This window comes from Hypanus sabinus, chromosome 12, assembly GCF_030144855.1.
Source record: "Hypanus sabinus isolate sHypSab1 chromosome 12, sHypSab1.hap1, whole genome shotgun sequence".
NCBI lineage: Eukaryota > Metazoa > Chordata > Chondrichthyes > Myliobatiformes > Dasyatidae > Hypanus > Hypanus sabinus.
Window position 1 is genome coordinate 38372823 of NC_082717.1, and position 12271 is coordinate 38385093.

Below are 12271 nucleotides of genomic sequence, written 5' to 3' on the forward strand. Positions count from 1 at the left end.
AAAAGTACAGGGAGAAGGCAAGAGAATGGAGTTGAGAGTGATAAATCCTAATTCAGCCATGATGGAACGGCACTGGGCTGAATGACCTAAGAGTATTTCTACGTCTTATGGTCTCATTTTGTGTACGGTGCCAGTTTAAGGGCATGGATTAACAACAACTTCTATTAATGTCATTCCCCTTGCCGCTGCAAGAAAAACATAGAATAGAAGCCCTGTGCAAAGTTAATGCAAACCAGGGAGCAGCTTCAGAACTGGAATTTAATGTTGGTATTCAGATGATGGCTATAAATTGCTCAACTTTTTGTACTGATGATCAATGATTTTGTTTGGATCGTTTAACTTGATTACAGTCCATTCATTACCCCCAGATATCCATTACCAGATTTGCTCATTGTTCTGTTGTAAATATATACACAAACAGACAAGAGCCTTGGTTACTTTTTCTGACATGACTGAATTATAGTGCAGTTATATTTATTTAGTTTGCATTACCCAGCCACATTGAGCACGTAGTCATACAATCATTCTCCCCATGGTCTTAGTGCTAGTGATTTTCATTGACAGTTATAAAATGAGATTAATATATGCTCAGCTTTCTACAAAAAATCCCACAAATAACCAATATATTAAATATATAAAGTGTTATATTTTCTATAAATTCACTATATCGTTTATTATATTCATTGGCATAGTCATTAGCACAGCAATAGGTCTTTTGACTCACTGAGTTCACCCTAACCATGGAAACCACATTTACCCCGATCCTACACTGATCATACTTTATTCTCTCGGCATTCTCAACAACTCTGTCCAGATTCAGCTGCTCACTTGCACACCAGGGGCAGCTTACATCCTATGCTTTTGGGATGTGGAAGGTAACCCTAGACACCCAGAGGAAGCCCACACAATCACAGCATGCAAACTCCGCACAGACCACACGGTAAGTCAGGATTTAGCCTGGGACACTGGAGCTCAGAAGCAGCAGTTCTAATAGCTGAGCCATAGTGCCACCGTTTTTTTTTTGGTCTTCTGATTGTGCTCTTAGGCCAATGCAGATCAACAGGACCCTAAAACCAATCCGGACACCAGCAAAACCCTGACTGACCCCATTATATCATGTGTCAGCCAGAAGCTCCTCAATGACTAGTAGGAGATGTAGTTTCTCTCCACCTCATTGAAGATAAATTATAGGCAAGATTTCATTGTTATAGGAAGCGTGCAAATGAATGGACATTACCTCCTTTCCACACTGGTAGGTCCCAAGTTAGCTTACAAGCCTGGGCAAGATGCAGAAAGGCACTACCCCTGTGGCTAATGTAATGGAGATGGTCACCTGAGATCAAAGTGGTGCATGCAACTACTTCACTTGCCATCCTGCTGACCATTAAAATGCTGGTAAAACTACAGCTGGAGCAGGTAATCAAGTGCCTTCTTTGTGTGAGCACCTGGTTCGTGAGCTGCAAAAAATTATGTCTCATGGGGTCGTCCTGTGGAATATTCCAAAGTTCGGCAAATGGAGACAAATTGATAGTAATGCAAGTTCGCTCCCACTTCCAACTCTTGACCTTTCCTGCAGTACAATGGGTTTCATCCGACTTCCTTTATATTGCTTTAATTTCACTGTTAGTGGAGCACTTACTGCCCCAAGAATTCCCAAAAAGTTGACCTAAATCATGTTGTTTCAAACCTGTGTAAACCAGGTACACCTGCTAACAACAAAGACTGCATGTGGATTTCAGGGACCTGTTACGACTGAGGTATAGAACATAAATTGGATTTAACATCACAGTCACCAAGTACTGGCTCATGAAAGCAGGACTCTTACAGAGTGATGTTGAGGAAGAGCAGTATAAAAGTTTAGGATGGATGCTAGTTCAAACCCCAGCTTTTCCTTAATAAGAGACCTTGGCTGAGTCAATATCATTGGCATTATACTTTATTTCCCATTGGACTACAGGTCTGCCAACCACAATAAGAGTGTGGTTGATACCACATGGTAGGAATATGGTTAGGCACTGTTTTCCTAGCAACAAGGACATCCTGAAAAGGCAATCCACCATCATTAAGAATCCCCATGGCCATGACATGCTATCGTCATATTACTATCATCAGAAAGGAGGTACAGGAGCTTGAGTACACACACACATACATGAGAGCATCCTGATTGGCTGCATTACAGCCTGGTTTGGGAACTGTACTTCCATCAATCGCAGGACTCTGCAGAGAGTGGTGCAGACAGCCCAGCACATCTGTAGATGTGAACTTCCTACTATTCAGGACGTTTACAAAGACAGGTGTGTAAAATGGGGCTGAAGGATCGTTGGGGACCCGCATCACCCCAACCACAAACTGTTCCAGCTGCTACAATCCAAGAAACAGTACCACAGCATTAAAGCCAGTTGAGCTTCTTCCACCAGGCCAACAGACTGATTAATATATGCTGACACAATGGTATTTCTAAGCTATATTGTCGAGTCTGTTGAATACCTTACTGTACATACTATTTATTACAAATTACTATAATTTGCACATTCAGACAGAGGGGTAACATGAAGATTTTTACTTCTCATGTATATGAAGGATGTAAGAAATAAAGTCAATTCATTCATACGACACACACACAAATTTAAGGACAGCTTCTTCCCCTCTGCCATCAAATTTATGAACAGATAATGAAACGACCTATGACCACTAATTTTTGCTCATTCTGCACTAGTTATTCAATTTTATTTCTCTTTATATATTTCTTACTGTAATTTATAGTTTTATGCATTGTGCTGTACTGCTGCTTCAAAACAACAAATTTTACAATTTATAACAATGATATTAAAGTTGATTCTGATTCTGATATACAGAGCCACATGCTGTAATCAAGGGAAACAAGCTGGCATAGAGCTTTCATTTAGTATCAGTGAATAATGCATCTGATGGCAAGCTCAAACAGCACAGAGTGCCCGGCTAGTTCCTCCTTACTGGTTAACAGCTTCATGTAACATTGCTAGGCTTTCCTGTTGTTGCCCTGAATCAGAGGAAATGCAAGATATTCAGAGACACAGGAGATTGCCAATGATAGAATCTGGAGCAAAGAAAACAACACACTGCTGGAGGAAATGACCCAATTTTATCTCACTGAGTGATAAAGGTCCAAAGGGACAGAAAAATTAATGGCAATGTAAATTCAAAAAGTAACCTTCAGACCATAAATCTGTCCTTGTGAATCCGTAAGTGTGTTTTACAATGGTTATGTTGCTTATAATGTAAGTGTTTATGAGTTATCCATTGGTGGAAGCAGCACAGCAAGCCATGGTATATTGAGACTACTCCGTTGCATCCTGGGGAAATACCATCGTGGAGAAAGCAGCAGCCAAGTGATTTGAGTGGACTGGTAGAATCCAATGCAAAGTATACAAAGTCTGTGGAATAAACAGGAGTGATTTCAATGATGCCTTGTTTATATTGCACTGGTCCGGTTTTCCAGTTCAGGAGCAGATTATGATGTGTTGACATGTTCTGCCTAAAGGGCAGATATTGCTCAGTCACAGGCTAGGTGTAATTAATGTGCATCTGCATTCACGTTATAAACACATCCAATGTTTATAGAACAACCTAAACGGTCTTTTCAAGTATGGCTGAGATCCAGAACAGTGTTTAATAGTTAAGACATTTATGCTAAAGGTTTACAAAAACATGTCCACAAGCATGAATTATAATAGCGTCACCTCAAAGGCAAACAACGTGATGATTTAATGGAAGGCACCGAAATTAGTGTTCAATTTGCTGCAATTATGACGCTGTGGAATACTTTTTGGGAATGTGTTTATTTTTCACTTTTGCAATTCGTCTCTTTCTCTCCACCACTTGTAATTTGTTCTCAGTTAAACTGCATCTGTGGCTTTCATCATACTGGCAAAAGACTGGCTCCTTAAATCATTGATTGCATGTAAACTAGAGCTGATACATTTCATAGCTGTTCAATGCGTGGACATAATTGAACAGAAATAGAAAGCCCTTCTTAGGTGTCAGTGCAGTGATAGAGATACCTAAGTGAGAGCAGGAGGAGGAATAGACAAGCAGATGTGAGAGCAAATCCTTTACATCTGAAATTAGGATTTCCTAATACTTAAAAACATGTCTCTTTTGGCTATTGAAGTTTCTAACACATAGCTCTGAATTCTAGATTCCACACTGGGGGGTAACAATCTTTTCAGCTGATAATCTGTCAGCCTCCCTGAGAATCTCACATGTTTCAAAATGACCATCTCTCAGTCTTCTATACTTCAGTAAGGACAAGTCCAACCTGCTCAACCTTCCAGAAGACAACCTCTTTACCCCAGCAATTAATTCCTGGTCTAGGAAGCAGCAGGTAACAAAGGTAAGCTGCCCAGTGGTCCACAAGTCTTCCCGTGGTCCTCAAAAAATCTAATTCCCGGTCAGGAGAACCTTATGGGTTACGTGAGACAGGTTATATGTAGTTTCCTTTCTTTGCTGAATTCATACTGCCCTACTTCCTAAATGGTTCTTCTGTTCTTGCATTTTTCTCCGAGAGTCTGACCACTCAAAAGAATTAAAGTTATGTAGCATCTACTGGAGACTTAATAGGGGCAGAAAAATGGCGAGTGGTTGCTGTCAGAAAGTAACAAACTGCTCCTGAGATCTGGCTTGTAAATTGACCATTCCACTCCAACACCAAATCCTAATGACTTGATTAACAGTAACTGAGTAACCTTTTAAATGCAAAATCAGACAAGATCAGTCAATATGTAAAAACCAGAAGAATACAGTTTAATTTATTCATGAGGTTCCTTTCTGTTACAGCAGCTGCATTTGTGATGAATCATGTACAGGATGAAAATGGTCATTGTTGGATTTTCTATGGAAATTGAGGGGAAAGTTAATTCCCACTCAGATGTGTCATACCTATGGGACAAATTGAATTAGAACCAGCGATGTGGTTCCAGAATCCATTTCTCACAACATTGTCAATAAAGATTCAACTTAGCTGCTCAAAATGAAATTTAGTCGTAACAGCATGTCTCCTTTAATTCAGGCTCAGGTACAATTCAGTTTCTTCTCTGAATATCATCACCATGTCGAGTTGGAGAGGCTTGTGAGTTCCTGAGATCCCAAAGCGTTGCCATCTGGAGTTTAGCTATCTGATGCTTAGTTTGTGGTAGGGTCACCCATGAGGGTAAGATTAAGGGGGAGGTCCCAGACAAGCAGTGATCCACTCAAGATTTCAATGGTGGAACTGGCAGAAGGTAGTGACATATCGCAATGTCATCTTGCACTCCTTGCCTCTGGACCCTGACCCTAATCTATAAAGGACCTTATAGTGTCTGCCCATTCATCAGCCTCCCCATGTTAAACACACAGGCATTCTCCATTCAGGGAACTGACTGACAATACCTTAGGAGAACTTCATATTTGACTTGAGTGATCACACTACTACTATAATTAAGTTGTAGATTTTGTTTAAAAAGTAATATGAAGTTTCTTGAAAGTGCTCATTATAGTTCATGTGATAATCAGTTTCAACTCCTATTTTAAATTAGGTTAAGTACAATAGCCATATCCTACACTCCAGCAAAGTTGGCAGGCTCCATTCTCATATTAGGTATTAAAGGAACCGTGTATTTAGTGTAAAATTTAGCTCTGCTTATCAATGTACCTGACTGCAGCCAAATCTTACATTGTGACATGGTTGGAGGATTTTTAAATCAAGTTTTTGAGAAGAAATTAGTGTGTTTATACTTTGTCTTTTTTGGAAGCATTGCTGCTATATTGAATACTTGGAACTTTTGGCTGCCTCTCATTTGTGTGCTGCCATAAAAATCTCAGAAATGGAGCAAACATGCATAATATTCCTTTCTGAGAAATGAATAAACATGCTGACACTCTCCAAATATCAGAACAGCAGACAGCTGCCAGATCAACTGGAACAGATCACTGCTTCTGCAGGGCTGTCTTTTTTGGAAAGAACCATATCTGTAGATTGTCTGTTGGTTGTAAGTTGTTAATCACCTCACAATCCGCTTTGATGGCATTAGTCATGGGTGGGTTACTGGTCATCACTATCTCATCTTCATTTCACTAATCACCAATATATCTCAAACCTTTTTAAAGAAATTGCTGGGTTTGAAATACTCAAGTATAAGGCAGAGTCACTGCCTTCAGTGGCTACCATTGTACCCTTTTGATACCTGCTGTGTAAGCATCATTTTGTATTGAAGGTTCCGGTTTCAACATCCACCTAGGGATTTGCCTTTTCAGGACAGTATGGAGAAAGTCGAGGGTTACCAATCAATGAAGTCGTACAAAGAACATTGAATAGAATCGCAGAGGAAAAGGCCCTTCAGCCCATGGTGGCTGTGCCAACCACAATGCCAACTCATTCTTCGCAGCTATCCACACATGGTTTATATCCCTCCATTCCTCGCATGTTCATGTGCCTTCTAAATTTTCCCTCCTATGGTATGATATCAATAGCCAGAGTGAATCCATGAAGTAAATCTAGATAGTATTCAACATTAAATATAAATCTATCTTTTGCATTTGCCAACAGATGTTACCCATGATCCAAGGTACTTGAAGTTTTGTCAGTGAAACAGAAGCAATGGCAAGAACAGCATTTACAGAAATGAGAAACATCCTAACAAACAAGAAAATAGCAACTGACATCCGCCTTAGAACTCTCAGCTGCTACACCTTATGTTGATCTATGGCTGCGAGTCAAGGACCATCACAAATGCAATGGAAAAAAGAATCAATGCAGCAGAGATGTGGTTCCTCAGAAGAATGCTATGCATATCATATACGGACAGGGTAACCAATGAAGAGGTTCTTCAGAGAACGAAAACAAAATGCACATTACTTTAAAAAAAATATCAGAAAACAGCAATCAAAATTCTTTGGACACACCATGTGAAGAGAGGCATTAGAACATTCAGTTACAACTGGAAAGCTGGAAGGAAAAATAAGCAGATGCAGAGAGAGAATGATAGATGGATTAACATCATGGTTAGACACAGGGGAGGCAACAACTGCAATTTGGAGAGTCAGGGACCGTGATGGATGGAGACATGATCGCCCACACCGAACGGCAAGGCACCTGAATGACCATCTTTCAGTAGCATTCACAACCAAGCGAGTAACTGCAAAATACTTCACTTTCCCTTTCATATATGCTTTGTCAGCTTTATTTTTACATCTGCCCTGTTTCATTTAGTGCTAATTTAATTCCCTAACAATGGAATAAGGATAAGATCCAAATTCAAGACTTGAGATAAAGTTTTAAAGACTTATTTCCAAAAATTATCTATCTTGATACAAGACCAAAACATATGAGTTAAGGTAGCCACCTCAATATTGCATCTATCACAAATAGGATTAATATTGGAAAAGATACGGACTAATTTATCCTTTGACATATGCGCCCGATGCACTGCCTTAAACTGTATCAAGGAATGATGGGCACAAATAGATGACATATTTACCAAATGAAAAATTTTATCCCATTGATTATCTGAAAGTGACTCTTGAAATTCCAATTCACATGCAGCTTTACTTTTATCGTTAGATAACGTGTGCAAATTCAACAACTATTTATAAATTATAGCTGTCAGTCCCTTTTGAAATGGTTTAACCTGAAAGAGTATCTATTATATTGGGTGAATAAGCTGAGGGAAAATATGGAAATAAACTATGTAGAAAATTCCTAATTTGTAAGTATCTAAAAAAGTATGCATTTGATAGGTCATCTTTGTCCACTATCTGAGTAAAAGACATTAAACAATTCCCCACAAACAAACCTAAAGAAGTTACTATTCCTTTGAATTTCCAAATTGAAAAGGTCTGATAGGAAATTGATGGTTTAAAAAAAATAATTGAAATGGATTTTACTAGAAAGAACAAAATTATTAAAGTCAAAGAATCTATGAAACTGAAACCAAATTCTTAATGTATGTTTAATAATAGGATTAAGGACTCGGCTACCAATCTTAGAAAGCAAAAAAGGAAGAGGAGCTCCTAGTAAAGAAGCCAAAGAATACCTTGGTTGCTAAAAGTAATGCTGAGAAATTTAACAACATGCTGAAAGCTAAACATGGTGAATAAAAGGCGAGCAGCCTCTGAGCACCTTGAAATTTGTGCAAATTTAATTTATATCCAGAGAAACTACTAAATTCAGAAAATATAGATAACATAGCAGGAATGTATTTCTTACGATCTGAAATATAAACTAACAAGTCATCTGCGTACAATGAAACCTTATGCATTTTGTCTCCTCTCTTAATACCTTGAACCTTATTGGAGTCTCGAAGAGCAATAGCAAGAGGTTCTAGAGCCAGGTTGAATAACAATGGACTAAGAGGACAACACTGCCAGGTACCTCTGTATAACCTAAAATAAGTTGGCTTATTTATTGGCTTACTTCCATTATGTTCTGTTTAAGTTTAGAGAAAATAAGTTGGACTTTTGATAATCCTTTAAATTTGAGGAAACTTGGTGACATTTTATTCAATATTTTCATATGCTTTGATTTATGGCTCTTCCAGTTACCTTCTTGAAATGTTGGATTTGATCAGAAAGTTTCTTTTTCCTTGCTTTCACTCTCAGTTTGAGCTGCCCAGTTCCTTTTCTTTTTTTATTGATTTTTTATTTTTGTGGGTTTTTTTATGTATAATAAAATTATAAAAGTTTCTTTATCTTTTTTCTTTTTATGGGTAAGAGGAGAATCGATTATTTTTCTTTATTATATGGTATTAGATTAATACTATGTATGATCTTGATAATGTTTGTTTTACCTTTTATATGAATTGTTATTGATATAGATATGTGAGATAATTCTCTTGTTTATATACATGTACTCTTTTATTTAATTAGTAAAAAGATTGATAAAGAAAGGAATAAGGTTAAGAATATATCTCATGAAAAGTAACAAATCCTAGATTACCTGTGTCCATAAACCCTTCTTCCAGCAACTCACTGCCTCCTCTGTTACTTGCACTGTAGAAATATGCTCAAAACCCTTCTGAAATGAAAATGTATAATGAGCAAGAAAGAACGAGGACTGTTTCTTGGCAGTGTTCCAAGATATTGCAGGTGTGGAGGCTGTGAGTTTATATGGATGGTTTATATTACTGCCTGGCCTGCAGGTTCTCGATCTGCACTTTCCCCTGGCTATTTGAAGTCAGGGGAAAGTGCCTCTTCCAGAATGCTTCTCAGTTAGCTTTCAAGGTGCTCAGAGGCAAGGCATACACACTGCTCGCCTTTTATTCACCATGTTTAGCTTTCAGCATGTTGTTAAATTTCTCAGCATTACTTTTAGCAACCAGGAGAAAAGACAAGAATGAATGAGTTAATATTGTAGCTATAGATGTAACCTGGTCATGCTTTCTGACACCTGCTATCATTATCTTTGAGACTGCTTTGGTACGTGGTGCTTACAGATAAAAGATAGCAAGTTTTTTTTTAATGAACAATTAAAACGGATCGTGAATATTTTTACCTAAGAAAACTGCTTTTATTGATGTGGGATTGCACTTGTCAGGCTATCTCTGGTCTGCAGAAACTTCTGTACCTTTGAGGGTATTTTTATTTCACCAGAGTGTACCTTTATCGCATTTTACTCACAAATGTCCTACTAACTTCAAGTCCAAATGCTCATCCTACTATATGGTAAATTTGGAGAGGGGTTCAACCTCCATCTTCTAGTTGCTGAGTGTAGTCCACTGCTATTCTTCCAATGAAATAAATCTTTCTTCATCTTTCTAATCCTTTAGTCAACTTCCTTGAGTTACTGAACTGCATATAAGGGAAAGATATACATCCTACTCACCCTATTTCATTTTGTATGTTAACTTGTCCATATCAACACGTACAGAATGCCCAGCAAGTCAGGCAGCATCGGTAGAAAAAAGTAAACAGTCAACGTTTCGGGTCAAGACCCTTCTTCAGGACTGAGGAGGAAGGGTGAAGATGCCAGAATTAAAAAGTGGGGGGTTGGGGAAAGAGGCTAGCTGGAAGGTGAAGCCAGGTGGGAGGGAAAGGTCGAGGGCTAGAGAGGAAAGAATCTGATAGGAGAGGAGAGTGGACAAGAGGAGAAAGGGAAGGAGAAATTGTCCCAGGAGAAATCGTCCCTAATAAGTAATGAATGGTAGAATCTTAGGGAGTTGGTGATGTGGGTAGAATAAAAGATTACCGCAGGTTTAGTGTAAATTGGTTTGTGATAGTTAGTATGGACTCAGTGGGCCTCTATGCTCTATCATGTTTTAAACCAATTAATAAAATGAAAAGTAAGATGACATTCTTTTGAAAAATTTCTAAACTGTAAGTGAATTTGAGTAACAGTTGAACTTCAGTATGCAGATCACAATGATCCAGGATTTAATGCATTTAGCACTCTAGCAACCTGGCCTCAATCTTAATCTTAGGTGCCATGTGTCTAAAGTTTGCAGGACTTGCTCATGACCCATGTACTTCCCCAGCATGCTGCAATTTCTTCCCACATCCCAAAGATGAGCAGGTAAATTAATCAGCTACTATACATTAGCCCAGTGTTGGTGGCTGCCAGGAGCATTAGCAGGGAGTTGGTGTATGTGAGAGAAAGTTGGTTACAGGGAAATAAACATGGGAATCGGGACTGATGAGATTGCTGAGAGCTGGCATTGACTTGATGGGCCCAATATCTTTTTGCTGTTGTTAAATATTTGTGTCAATATGCACAGAATGATGAGTCAAAACTTGACACCATTCAAGAACCTCAACGTAAGTGGTCAAACTCTTCAAAGGCAGTGAGATAAAATTGTAGGGGCTGTCCAGTGTAAGTTAAACAAAATGCATGAGTCACTGAGCAACTGTTGGTAAAATTTAATGCAGACATATGTGAAACAGTCCACATAGGAAGCAAAGGTACAAGAGTAGTGCATGCCATCTACCTACGAGATCGAATAAACTGATGAAGAATGTTACAGAGTTTGTGAGCTCTTTCTCTGCACAGAGAAGTTTTCCTGAGCTGGTCTTGGGCTGAATAAAGTCCGCTCCGCCTTTAATGAAGGGACCCCTATGCCACCACATGCAAACCCAGGAAAAGATTTGAAAGGTCTTAAAGATTAGGTTTTTTGTCACACGTACAGTAAAATGTATCATTTGTATCAAATTAAATCAGCGAAGATTGTGTTAGGGCAGCCACAATGTTGCCACTCAGTAATCCTGATTGTACGTCTCTTTGGAAACCAGAGCACCTGGAGAAAATCCATGCCATCATGGTGAGAACGTTCAAACTCCTTACAGACAGAATCAAATTCTGATTGCTAACCACTGACACAGACTAATTACCCTAACTGCTACACTATCATGTCGCAGTGACATTTCTACTTCATTTCTCCAAGAAAATGTCTTTTCTTTCCCTCTGTTTTTCCTGCAGACTCTGCACCATCAGCAGGCATCACAGTGGCGGAGCCAGTACAGCTGGGGATGCACAACTCCAATCCTTACCTCATGAGCTGTCCAGTTGCAGCTTGCACCTTCTCCTTGTGCCTGCACAGGTGCTCCAATTTCCCTCCTCATCCCAAAGATAGCTGCTTATTGGTTAAGTGGCCACTCCAGATGACCACTGATGTGTGTGGCTGTATGGTAAGACCTAGGCAATGTTGATGGGAATAAAAAGGGATTAGTGTAAGAGAAGTGCAAATGTTAGTGTAAGAGAAGTACAAATGTGTAGTTGATGGTGGGCACACATCCACTGCTTCCATGCAGTACACCTCTCACTCTGTGAGCATGAGACTATGTCACCCACTTGAGGCATTTGGTAATGGTGCTCACTAATATCTCCTTCTTGGGACCTGACTGCATCAAAGCATTTTCACTGATTCTAACAGTACAGAGTCCACGCGTAAAAGCTCCCACTAAGGCCGAGAGCATGGAGCTGAAATCCTACTCTCCACATGCATTTCAAGTCCAATCCAGCATTACTGATTCTAAAGCACAGACATGCCTTACCGTTACATATAATGGCCATGAGTATATTGCCTCTGCACCTCTCCACAGCTTCCTTAATCAAAACAGTCACAGGTCCCCTGCTCTGCGTCAATTTAACATGCTTTTCACCTAATGAAGAATTTCTAAGTTGTTTTATCTCTACAAGTGTCCATTCTGCTGGAAGATCCTCTGCCTAAAACCAACAATGTTTTTGTCTCCAGAGATTCTGGCTAACCTGCTGTGAAATTCTGTTTATGCATCAGAAACTTAATAGACAGTCTGCTCAATGTGACTA